Source organism: Capsicum annuum, chromosome 5, assembly GCF_002878395.1.
Source record: "Capsicum annuum cultivar UCD-10X-F1 chromosome 5, UCD10Xv1.1, whole genome shotgun sequence".
Taxonomy (NCBI): domain Eukaryota; kingdom Viridiplantae; phylum Streptophyta; class Magnoliopsida; order Solanales; family Solanaceae; genus Capsicum; species Capsicum annuum.
The window spans coordinates 7,629,741-7,644,155 of NC_061115.1; the positions used below are offsets into that span (position 1 = coordinate 7,629,741).

At 30.7% G+C, this 14,415-nt stretch overlaps 1 long non-coding RNA gene across 1 annotated transcript; it reads left to right on the forward strand.

Annotated features, from left to right (window-relative positions):
- Window positions 1–6,545: 6,545 nt before the first annotated feature.
- On the forward strand, window positions 6,546–7,775 carry LOC107872313. The gene is made up of 2 exons (XR_001674772.2): window positions 6,546–6,676; window positions 7,296–7,775. It is a non-coding gene; the product is annotated as an uncharacterized LOC107872313 (long non-coding RNA).
- The last annotated feature ends 6,640 nt before the right edge of the window (window positions 7,776–14,415 follow it).

Here is a 14,415-nt window from a genome sequence, read left to right on the forward strand (position 1 = left end):
TTGATACTTGTGTGTGTGAATGGAAGAAGTTGTGATGTTGTATAGGTTGGGTGGTGGTATCCTATGATGTTCCATAGTCTCTTACATTGCTTGAAAATTAAAACAAGAATCTAGAATAAAGATTGTTTTGAAATTCTTCATATAATTACCTATATTATAAGTTGTATTTCTCTTTTAGTTTCTTGTTTCTGGAGCTTGGTTATTAATTATGGTCAGTGGCAGAGTCAAAATTTTTATTGAGACGTTCAGAAGTAAATAGATTGGGTGGTGATATCCCATGGCAGAGTCAAAATTTTTATTGAGACGTTCAGAAGTAAATAGATTGGGTGGTGATATCCCATGATGTTCCATAGTCTTTTACATTGCTTAAAAATTAAAACAAGAATCTAGAATAAAGATTGCTTTGAAAATTTTCATCTGATTAGTCATATAATGAATCGTATTTTTCTTTTAGTTTCTTGTTCTTGGAGCTTGGTTATTAATTCTGGCCAGTAACAGAGTCAGAATTCTCATTGAGAGGGTTCAGAAGTATATAGGTTGGGTGGTGATATCCCATGGTGTTCCACAGTCTTGTACATTGCCTAAAAAATAAAAAAAGAACCTAGAATAAAGATTGCTTTGAGATTCTTCATCTAATTAGTCATATTATGAGTTGTATTTCTCTTTTAGTTTCTTGTTCTCGGAGCTTGGCTATTAATTATGGTCGGTGGCAGAGTCAGAATTCTCATTGAGAGGGTTCAGACGTATATATATATATATGAAGTAGTTGAAGGGAGTTCAACATTTACTACATATGCATAAAAAATATTTTAATCATATAAAAATAGTATAAAAACAGTATAATTTTCCGTCGAAGTGAATTCCGATGAACCTCTGGAGCAAAGGTGTCTCCGCCACTAGTTGTGGTTTGTGGTTTTTATAGTTCAATTGTCATTGTATCTTGTTATGACTACTGCTTAGCTGATTTGTTAGGTTGTCTATGGTATTTTGTCATCGTGGTTGTCTACATTTATGTTATTTCTTTCTTTATACTACTTTTGGATTGTTTTTAGCTTGGATCGAGGGTCTATTGAAAACAGTTTCTCTATCTCTAAAGTGTAGTACAATTTGTGTGCATTGTATCCTTCCCGGATTCTACTTAGAGTCTGTTTGGATAGAATTAAAAAAATAACTTTCTAGCTTAAGTAATTAAAAACTTGAAATAAGTGCTTATAAATTAAGTAGATAAGTATTTGGATAAAAATGCTGAAACTGAAAAAAAATTGTAGATGCGTTTGCTAAACAAGTGATGTTAAACACTTTTTTGTTGTTAAAATGACTTAAATTCCCCTAAAGTTGTTAACACCATAAATAAGGTGAAGTATTTATAATTTTTAATTCTAAAATAAAATTTTTGAACAAACCTCTGATGTAATGACGAATTTGATGAAAACAAAGAAGAAAAATGGAGAGAAAATTAGAGGAAAGAGATGAAGCGAATCGGCAAAGAGAAAAAGAAAAAAATATATATATATTTAATGGCTACAAGTTTAGGATATTGTTGGAACTGGAGAAAAAAAACCTTAAAGAATTTTAATCTAAAAAAACAAAAAGTTGGGTACCAAGCTTCTCATTTTTTGATTTTTTTTAATCAATTTTTAGCTTTTTTAAGTACTTTTTAATTTTACCAAACACCTTAAAAAGCTGAAAAAGAGATTAAAAGTCAATTTAACTAGATTTTAATTCTATCCAAACAGGCACTCAGTGAAATTATACTAGATATGTTCTTGTAGAGGTAAATGGGTTGATTATTCAAGTGATAGTTATTTTTAAGGATTAATATGAAAGTTTTTTTTTTTATAATTAGCGTTGAGTTCATGATTCCAGCAATCTGCATGGAGCTAACATCGAGAATGAATAAATATGAGTTTTCAATCTCATGTTATCTGAGATGTTCTTTCTTGTATTTCTCTCTACAGATACTAATTAGGAGCAAGAAAGATATAGCTCGACTTATACAACAACAACAAAAAACTCAGTATATTTCCACAAAGTGGGGAGCTCAACTTATAATATATGTATATGATTTAATATCTTTAATATTTATTATCCTACTTCCTTTGATTTAATATGTTTTCTCGAGTTGGACTTGGCACGAAGTTAAAAAAAAATTGAATTTTATAGTGTTAAATTAAAGATACATTGACTTTTTTTTTTGGATTTTATAGTGTTAAATTAAAGATACATTGACTTTTATAGGATTAGTTTGACTCCTCTCTACTCTAGCCATGGTCGTTTAGTTCATGGTGCACTTCAACAATTTGCTTGGAGCCAACAGCTAAATAAAACAAAAATAAATTACGATTAATTTCATTTTGTATAAATATTTAGATAATTTGGAATAGATTGCTCCAAATTTATAATTTAGCATTAGTTTTATGGAGAAAAGAGTTTATTTTCGAGTGATAGATAATCTTTGAAATAGTATAGTAGTTATTTTTAGCAATAATTGTTTGCTTCAAGGCACATTTTCACAACTGTATTCTGACAATCTGCATAGAGTCGACAACTCGATGGGACAATAATAATATTGATTTTGTCTTGTCTAAGATGTTTCTTCCAGACTCATTCCTTAAGATATTAATGAGGTGAGTGATAAGTAGAGAACTGAACTTATGAGGTAAGAATATCCCTCGTCGCTATAATAAAAGGTTATACATTAACAACCATACATATGTAAGATTTTGAAAGAACGTGTTGACCTTACATGTATCATCTAGTTAATACTCACAAAGCCGAAGAAGGGGCGATTTCTCAGGTGATATTGTGGTTAGTCTGGCGGGCTTTTTCAGCAATGATCATTTTTTCATGGTTTATTCCAACAATTTACATAAAGCCAACAACCGTGGAAGATAGTGATAAGTCCTCGAGTATATTTTTATTAATTTATTATTTAATTAGATTAAAGACTCCTAAAATTTATGAAAAGAATTTAATGACTGCTAAAATATATAAAAACTGATAAAATAAAAACTTCTAATACTTAGTAATTTAAAATTAATAAAAGATAAATCTATAATCTATATCTATATCTATAAATATCTATATCTATAATTTATATATAATCTATAATCTATATTCTCTATCCATATCTATATCTATAATTTATAATTCTATAATCTATAATTATATCATAATATATTAAAAGTGTGAAGGGTTTTAGAAATGTTGTTTGACTTTTTTGTCCTTCATTAGTTAGATTATAGATTATAGGTTATAGGTAATATAAAACACATAAAGTTTATGTTGACAAATATTTTAGTTTTGATATTCACTTGTTTTCTTGTTGTCATTCTCATCATCCCATTTGTCTTTATTTATTTCTTTTAATTCATAATTTTAAAGATTATATATGAAGAATAATAACCAACAATTGACATTGATTCTGATCTTTTTGATAGTTTCTTGTATTTCTCTTTCAGTTGAAAATTTTTAGTCGAAATTAAATGAGAATCTAGAATAAAGATTGCTTTGAAAATTTTCATCTAATTAGCCATACCGTGAGTTGTATTTCTTATCCTTGGAGTTTGATTATTAGTTGTGATTTGTGGGTTTTATAGCTAGATTGTCCTTGTATCTTGTTATGACTACTGCTTAGCTAATTTGTTATGTTGTCTATGGTATTTTGTTATGTTGATTGTCTTCGCTTATGTTATTTCTTTCTTTATACCACTTTTGCCTGCTAGCTTCGGTCGATGGTCTATTGAAAATAATCTATCTATCTCTAAAGTAGTGGTACAATCTGCGTACACTGTATCCTTCTCGAATCATACAATAAGAACAACAAATCCAGTATATTTCCATATAGTGGGGTCTTGGGGGGAGGGGGGTAAAATGTACGCAGTCCATACCACTACATCCGAAGAAGTAGAGAGGTTTTTTCCGATAGACCCCCGTCTCAAGAAAGGACTGTGACCGCAGTCAAACATCGCTAAAACAATGGGGGCATTCTGAGAATTGAACTCACGACCTCTCGCACCCTAAGCGAGAATCATACCACTAGACCAAATTATACTAGATATCTTGTTATAGAGGCGAATGGAGTCGATTATTCAGGTGATAGTTGTTTTTTAAGATTAATATGAAAGTTTTTTTCTTGTATAATGAGAGTTGAGTTCATGATTCCAGCAATCTGCATGGAGCTAACGTCGAGAAGGCATAAATATGAGTTTTTGGTCTCATTTTATCTGAGATATTCTTTCTCGTATTTCTCTCTACAGATACTAATGGGGAGCAGGAAATATATAGCTCGACTTATAATATATGTATATGATTTATTATTTTATTTCATTATTTTAATATATTTGCTCGAGTTGGACTTGGTATGAAGTTAAAAAATTAAAGAATTTTTTAAATTTTATAGTGTTAAATTAAAGATACATTGACTTTTATAGGATTAGTTTGACTCCCCTCTACTCTAGCAGTGGTCGTTTAGTTCATGGTTCACTCCAGCAGTTTGCATGGAGCCTACAACTGAATAAGACAAAATAAACTACAATTAATTTCATTTTCTATAAATATGTAGATAATTTGGAATAGATTGCTCCAAATTTATAATCTAGCATTAATTTTACAGAGAAGAGAGTGGTTTCTTCGAGTGATAATCTTTGAAATAGTATAATAGTTATTTTTAGCAATAATCGTTTAGTTCAAGGCACACTCTCATAATTGTATTCTAATAATCTACATAGAGTAGATAATTCGATGGGACAATAATAATATTGAGTTTGTCTTGTCTAAGATGTTTCTTCCCAGATTCATCCCTGATCTAGAAATTAATGAGGTGAGTGATAAGGAGAGAACTGAACGTATCATGTAAGAATATTCCTCTTCGTTATAATAAAAGTTTATACATTATGTAAGATTTTGAAAATTATCCTGGTCTTACATGTATCCTCTAATTAATCCTAACAAAGCCGAAGAATGGGCAATTTCTCAAGTGATATTGTGGTTAGTCTGGCGGGCTTTTTCAACAATGGTAATTTAGTTCATGGTTTATTCTAGCAATTTACATAAGGGAAAAGGACAGAAAAATCACTTCAAATTAAACTATTTCCATAAAAATGGTCATAGAATTTAAATTTCACTTTCTAGCCATTTCAATTTACTGGCTTGTTTTAATACCGTTTCTACACATCTTATATACAGTTTCTATACATATCTTATACATATAAATACTTTATATGAAAATTATACAGTTTTGATACACAATTTATACAATAACTGTGCATTTATTTTTTTACACATTTTATATAACAATTATATAATTTTCATACACTTTCTATATACTTTTTATATATATATATTTTATACATATAAATATTTGATAGAATTATACAATTTCGATACATATATTATATATAGGTACATATTTTATTTAATAATTATATCATTTTTATATAATTTAATTATTGTTTCTAAACAATTAAAAAAAAAGCAAAATATTTGATCACTTACAAAATTTATAGAAAAAAATTGAAATATTTTTAAAAGGATCAAATTGTCCAAGTTGAACACTATATCAGTATTGTATATACACTGTATCAGTATTGTATATGGACTACGTAAGCTAAAATAAAACAAATTAGGAAATGATTATAAAGCAAAAATAGTATATCCAACTGGCCATTTTAGAAAGTTTTCAAACTTGGACTATTTATTTTAAAAGTGTTATAGAGTGTCATTTACCCTTTACATAAAGACAACCACCGCGAAAGATAGTGATAAATGTTCGACAATATTTTATCTAAAATGCTGCAACTCAAATTCTTCCACCCTTAGAATATGGTCTTAGTAACCCTCAGTAACTTCACATTCTTTGTCACAAATTTTAGAATATTAACTTTACGGAGTGATGCTATACAGAGAACGTGATAAAATATTTAGTAACATTAAAAGATATTAAGATATTATTCTCTCAGTTATTTTTTCTTCTATAATATTGCATTTTTTTTTTCTCTAAGAATATTTCTTTTATCATTTTGTGTGTATGTGATCAATAAAGTTTCGATTTTACTGTTTTGTCCAATTTTACTCTTTTTCTTGGCATAAATTTTATAAGCAAGTACTGTCATTATAATTAAATGTCTTTTATAAAAAATTATAATCATTTCTATTTTGAGTATGTTATTATTTAACTTTTTGTAAACATAGTTACATATAAAAAATTATATAAACCTTTGTAATAGATAAAATTATCTAATTTTAAACAATCAAAAATTATCTTGCACGTGCGGTTGATCCCTATTTTTTTAAAAAAATATTTTCCTATGGTACATCAATACAAATAATTCAAATTTTGCTTATTATTACAAAATGAAATATAAAATTTTCTTGTATAGAACATAACAAGTATTTCTTGTTAGAAATGCAATCATAGAGGCGGCTATTATGGCTGCTTCTGTGTATATTTATTATTGGTTCAGGGCCACCTCTTTAATTAGCCCAATCAAAATCTGCCACTTCTTGGATTGAATAGTACCAAGTTTGACTATAAATAACCCTTCATTTATGTAGAAATCATAACAAAAAATACTAATACAAATTCTCTCTATTTTTTCATTTCTGCTTTTTATATAATTTCATATTACGTTATCAACACGAGTCTCAGCAAAATTCCTTCAACAAGTATTTAAAGGTTAGTATTTGATTTCCTTAAATAATGTCTAATATTTCTAAACATTAATTTAGTGCCCTAGATATATCAGACAAAACTTATCTGTCCTGGGCACTAGAAGTAGAAGTACATTTAAATGCTATGGGTCTGGCAGACACCATTAAAAATAATAATAAGGCATCAAAACAAGATAAAGCAAAGACCATGATATTTCTTCATCATCAATTCGACGAAGGTTTAAAAATGGAGTACCTTACGATTAAAGACCCACTTACATTGTGGAATAATTTAAAAGAAAGATACGATCACTTGAAGATGGTCATTCTTCCACAAGCTAGTAACGAATGGACCTATTTGAGATTTCAGGACTTTAAAAGTGTAACTAAATATAATTCTTTGATATTTAGAATTAAATCACAGTTTAATTTATGCGGGAAAAGTATCACAGATCACGACATGCTAGAAAAAACGTTATCTACTTTTCCCTCCTCAAGTATGGTCCTGCAGCAGCAGTACCGAGAAATGAGATTTAAAAAATATTTTGAATTAATTGCTCATCTTCTTGTTGCTGAACAACATAATGAGTTTTTAATAAAAAATAATGAAAGTTAGCCTCTTGGTACTGCTTCATTTCCTGAAGTGAATGCTGCAAATTTTTATCCAACGAGGCGTGGAAGAAGTCCTGACCCCAGTCGTGGTCGAGGTCGAGGTCGATGTCGAGGTCGAGATCGTGGTCGTGGAAGGTATTTTAATCAGAGTTATCATCTTGCAATAAATAATAATCCTCCACACCAGCAGTGCAAAAGGAGGGGGAAGCTCCTGAAGCAGCTACAAGGACGAAATCTGAAAATAAATGTTATCGGTGTGGAGGAAAGGGACACTGGACGCGTACCTATCTTACACCAAAACATCTGGTAAAAGTATATCAGGCGTCCCTTAAAAGGTCAGAAAATGATGTTGAAACAAATTTCCTCCTAGAAGACAACGTTGAACCCATGAACTTGGAAATGTTAGATTTTTCTACAGTTCCTGAAAAACATGTAAATCACTCTCTAGGTGATAATAATGACATAATATGATTATGTTAATTTTTTGTTAATATTATATTAGTTTAATTTTCTGACGTTTACTAATCTTGTATATAAATATAGTTTATATAAAAATGCTATGTGCTACGAAAATTATAATATTTATTTTATTTATATTTTTATTTTGAAGAATATGGATACTCCTCAAATTTTATTTGGATTACTAATTGATAGTGATGACATTTGTGTAATTGATAGTGAGACAACGTACACAATTTTTAAAGATGAAAAATATTTTTCCCACTTACTTAGAAGAAGAGCAAGTGTTACAACAATTTTTGGTAATGCAAAATTAATTGAAGGCTCCGAAAGAGCTACTATATTTCTGCCTAAGGGACAAAATTAATTATAGAAGAGGCATTATTCTCTTCTAAATCCCCAAGAAATTTATTGAGTTTTAAAGATAACCGCAAAAATGGATATCATGTTGAAACAATAAATGAAATGAATGCCGAATATCTTGGCATTACCAAGAACGTCTCAGGATAAAAACAAATGTTGGAGAAATTATCAGCTTTGTCTTCAGGCTTATACTATGCCAATATTAGTGTAGCTGAAGTACACTCTATAGTAAACCAGAAGTTTACTGAAGTACATTTTATCGTAAACCAGAAGTTTATTGATATAAATATATTTGTGCTCTGGCATGATCAAATAGGCCATCCTGGGTCAATAATGATGAGATGAATCATTGAAAATTCAAAAGGACATCCGTTAAAGAACCTGAAGATTCTTACACCGGATGAATTTTCATGTGCTGCTTGTTATCAAGGCAAACTGATAACTAAACCATCACCACTAAAAGTTAGCATCGAATCCCTTCAGTTTATAGAACGTATACATAGGAATATATGTGGATCTATTCACCCACCTAGTGGGACATTGAGATATTTTATGGTCCTAATAGACGCATCTTCCAGATGGTTGCATGTGTGCTTATTGTCATCTCGCAACCTGGCGCTTGCAAAATTATTTGCACAAATAATACGATTAAGGACGCAATATTCAGATGATCCTATTAAGACTATTCGCTTAGATAATGCTAGAGAATTTATATCCGAAGCTTTTGATGATTATTGTATGTCAGTTGGGATAAGAGTAGAACATCTTGTTGCTCATGTTTATACTCAAAATGGCCTTGTTGAGTCATTTATTAAGCGCCTACAATTGATAGCAAGACCATTGCTTATGAAAACAAAATTTCCTACTACTGTTTGGGTCATGTTATCTTACATACAACATCACTTGTTCGTCTTAGTCCAACTCATTATAATAAATACTCCCCATTACAATTGGTTTTGGGTCATGAGCCAAATATTTCCCATCTATGAATTTTTGGGTGTGTTGTATATGTGCCAATTGCACCACCTCAGCGTACTAAGATGGCCCCCCAGAGAAAGTTAGGAATATATGTGGGGTTTGAGTCACCCTCTATAATTCGCTACCTTGAACCACTGACGGAAGATTTATTTACGACTCGATTTGTGGACTGTCGATTTGATGAAATAAATTTTCCGCAATTAGGGGGAGAAAAACGTGACCTTAAAAGAGAAATTGCGTGGAAAGTTTCATCATTATCTCATTTTGATCCACGTACCCCTAAATGTGAAAGTGAGATCCGGAAGATCATTCACTTACAAAAATTAACAAATTAAATGCCAAACGCATTTACTGATTTGAAAAGGATAACAAGTCACATATCCGTGCAGCGAATATGCCTATCCAAATTGAAGTTCCAAAAGAACCATTTTCTAATGTAATAGCTTCTGAATCTCAAGCACGCCTGAAGCGTGGCAGACCATTGGGTTTAAAGGATAAAAATCCTAGAAAAAAAAGCGCGAAAAATGATAAAGATAATATTATAAAAGATTCTCCTGAAAAGACTCAAAATCTGATTAATCCTGAAGAAATCAGTGAACCCGAGACTCAAGTGAATGAAGAACTTTCAATAAGTTCTACTAATGATGAGGTAAATTTAGATTGATTGAAAATTACGGTGGATAACATTTTTGCATATAATGTTACGCTAAATATCATGCAAGACAATGAGGACCTTGAACCTCTATCTGTCTAAGAATGTCGACGAAGAAAAGATTGGCCAAAATGGCAAGAGGCAATTCAATCTGAATTGCACTCACTTGCTAAACGGGAGGTTTTTGGACCTGCAATCCAAACCCCAGATGGTGTAAAACCAGTTGGCTATAAATGGGTCTTTGTACGTAAAAGAAATGAGCAGAATAAAATTGTAAGATACAAGGAACGCCTTGTTGCACAAGGATTCTCTCAAAGACCAGGTGTCGACTATGAAGAAACATATTCACCTGTTATGGATGCAATAACATTTTGATACCTCATTGGTCTAGCTGTACATGAAAATCTTGAAATTCATCTAATGGATGTGGTTACAGCTTATCTTTATGGTTCACTTGATAATGATGTTTACATGAAAATCCCAGAAGGATTAAAAATGCCTGAAGCATATAGTTCAAAGTCTCGGGAATTATATTCAATCAGATTACAAAGATCGTTGTATGGTCTAAAACAATCAGGGCGTATGTGGTATAATTGCCTAAGTGAGTACTTGAAAAAACGAAGGATACATAAATGATGTTATTTGTCTTTGTATTTTCATTAAGAAAACAACGTCAGGGTTTGTTATACTCGCAGTTTATGTGGATGATATAAATCTCATTGGGACTCTAGAAGAGGTCCAAAAGTCAATTGAATATCTAAAGAAAGAATTTGAAATGAAAGATCTTGGAAAGACAAAACTTTGTATTGGTCTACAAATTGAAATTTAGCAGACGGGGTCTTCATTCATCAAACTGTCTATACCCAGAAGGTTTTGAAACGTTTTTACGTGGACAAAGCATATCCATTAAGTACTTCAATGGTTGTTCGATCACTCGAAGTGAGTAAAGATCCATTCCGACCTCTGAAAGAGGGTGAAGAGATTCTTGGTCCTGAAGTACCATATCTCAGTGCTATTGGTGCACTTATGAACCTTGCTAATGCTATAAGGACGGATATAGCATTTTCTATTTATTTGCTAGCAAGTTATAGTTCTTCCCCTACGCAAAGACACTGGAACAGAGTTAAGCATATATTGAGATATCTAAAAGGGACTATTGATGGTCTGTTTTATACTAACAAAACTAGTCCAAATCTTGTTGGTCATGTAGATGCAGGTTATTTATCTCACCTGCATAAAGTCCGATCCCAAACAGGCTATGTGTTTACATACGGAGGTACTACAATATCATGGCGATCGACAAAGCAGTCCATCGTTACTACTTCCCCTAATCATGCTGAAATAATAGTTTTTCATGAAGTAAGTAGAGAATGCATATGACTGGGATCAGTGGTACATTCGATCAAAGAGAGATGTGGCTTAAAGCTCGATATTAAGGTACCCACAGTCATATTTGAAGACAATGCAGCATGGATAGCTCAATTAAAAGGAGGTTTTATAAAAGGAGATAGAACAAAGCATATTTCACCAAAGTTATTCTTCGCGCACGATCTTCAGAGGAATGATGATATTGATATGCAGCAGATCCGTTCCTATGACAATCCTGCAGATTTATTCACCAAATCTTTACCAACTTCAACCTTTGAGAAGATGGTATATAAGATTGGAATGTGAAGACCGAATCAATTGAATTGAGGTCTTCATCAGGGGGAGTAAGAATACACGCTGTACTTTTTTTTCCTTAACTTAGGTTTTTATCCCACTGATTTTTCCTGATAAGGTTTTTAACAAGGCAGCACTCAAATGTTTATTTAGTAAATTTTTCTTCACAGAGGCATCTAAGATGGAGTGTTAGAAATGCAATCATAGAGGCGGCTATTATGGCTGCTTTTGTGTATATTTATTATTGGTTCAGGGCCCACCTTTTTATCTAGCCTAATCAAAATCTGCCACCTCTTGGCTGAATAGTATCATGTTTGGCTATAAATATTCCTTCATTTATGTAGAAATCATAACAAGATATACTAATACAAAATTCTCTCTAGTTTTAATTTCTGCCTTTTATATAATTTCATATCATTTCTAAGCAAATAACATTCGTTTTTTGTCCAAGATAATAATATTTTATCTTTAAAAATTGTAAATTGGACAATTCAATATGTGGATTAGAATCTCCTAATGATTGTGTTATAACTTTGTGTGTTTAATATATTAATATTTAAAATGTGGAATAATAAAAAGTATGAAGGTGAAGGGACAAAATTATGTAATGGACCACTTGTACAACTTTTTCCTTTTCATAACCTTTTTTTATTTTCATATCTTCGAACAGAACTACTCCATACTCAGGTTCAACCTGAGACCTCTTATTCAACATGAAGCAGTTTCAGCATTACATCAGAACACATGTTTGGATTATTCACGCACATCACCTGATGCAAAAGTTTTCTGTAAACTTACCTAAGTACTATCCAGATTTTATAGTTGTAAAATATATGTAATTCATACCACTATTTTAGAGATGAGGTGGATCGAGAGGTTGCTTCTGATAAATCCCCTAGGGTAGAACATCATGACTTCTCGATAAGAAATTTTACAAGCTAAGGTGAATGGACAAAAAATTATGTGTGGACATTGTGAAACAATTACCTCTCTACCTCAACGAGGTAGGGGTGAGACGTGTGTACACACTTTGCCTTCCCTCGACTCCACTTATGGGATTTCACTAGGAATGATGTTGTTGTACATCGATTGTTCTTACATGGAATCTCCCCATGTCAAAGTCTATGTCTTAACCTATCAATCGATTCTTGAAGCAGTAGATCTGAATCAAGAGCTAGATGCTTACCATCTCCTTCATATTTGATATGGTATACAGAACAAACAAAACAAATTAAATGTATCAAAACTTTCGAAACAATGACAAGAAAAATAGAATATTTTAACATAATTTTCCGAAATACGCATCAATATATATTACTATACACATTTGAGAAAATCAAATGTATTAGTGCTACATTTACAAAGAGTGATAATAGTGATGATAATATTTACATTATTATATAATATGGAGTTTATTACCAAGATTATTTCCCATGTATATATATATATTATGGAAAAGAGTTGTAAGATCAGCCAAAATTTACCCTTTTTCCAATCCTAATCCTATATAAAACAAAGGGAAAAAAAATATAATGACGTGTATATATTTCTTACAAACTCTATTGGAAATAATAATTCCTTAGTTTCTTAGGATTTTATAATTGGTATTTATTCGATTCATGTTTAGAATTAAGATTTAATTTGTTTGTCCTAATTTGATTTGGTTTTGATTGTGTAGTATTATAAATATTATTTGAGTTCGATGAATAAAATATTTTCCTTCAAAATAATAAAGTTTTAAAATTGTCAGTCTTGATGACGAAGAGAAAGAAGAATGAGGGACAATTGGCAAAAAGTAGTAGTTGTTTTATGAAGAAGAAATCGATTTCAAATTTAGTTGATTTAAAATTTTTAAACTAATGAAAAAAATATTAGTTATTATTAATTCCGATGATTTCTAATAAAGAAAGCTTTTATCATAAATATATTTAATTAATTTTTGACTATTAAATTTACACCGTTTTGCATGACTAAGTGGATAGCTCGACATGGAAGTTACTACAAAATCATCTACAATGACTTAAATATTTAGTACCATTAGAAATCAACATTTTATCTTCATTCACGAATCCTTTATTGATACTTATTCAATTTGAAGTATTTATTCAATTCAAAAATATTTCATAATCTCATAATTCAATTCTATTTGCAACTAGGGAAATTAGCCGCGCTTCGCGCGGTGTTAAAAAATTAATTATTTTATTTGATCAATTTTATATTCACTATAGATTTATTATCTAATCATAATATTATAACTTGTTATACTTATATTATAAATAATGTTTTGTTTCATAAAAGAAAAGAAAATTTAACAATTTAACATTTATTAAATGATGGATAGTATATTCTTTATCAATAAATTAGAATATATTCTCTAATAACAATTTTATTTCATTTCTATTGCGTATTCAATGAAGTTGAGATTCTAATTTGAAATAATGTAATTATGTGTGCTTATAAATGCACTAAGATGGTAAGATAATTTCTTTCTCGTTATATATATATAAACAATTTCAATAGCATAAATCTCTTCAACTCGTCAGCACTATATACAAATTAACTCCATATTACAACTACCTTAATGTGCATACTGCGATTCGCATCATAAAAAAATCATGAAAGTTCATATTATGGGAGTTACATATAAAGAACATACCCATGAACACTCAAACACATACACCTGTAGACACGTAATTTTGTTCCCCTCCAAAAGTTCGATTTTATTCATTTCTACCTTATCATATCATGTGCCCTCACCCACGTGATTACATCCCACAAAAATACAAAAAAAATAATTCTCAACAAAATCCCTAACAAACTTTTATTCTTTTAACACCCTAACAACCCTCTCCAATAAGAAATGACAAATCACCACCTCACCACTCCATACCCTACCTCCTTACCCCTGCCTAACCCTACCCCACGTCATACCCCCCCTCCTTTTTTTCTTCTCTAAAAAGAAAGGAACCAAAAAGAAAAATACAATATATATACACAGATACACACATACAAAAGGGGAATTCTTTTTTTGGCATCCA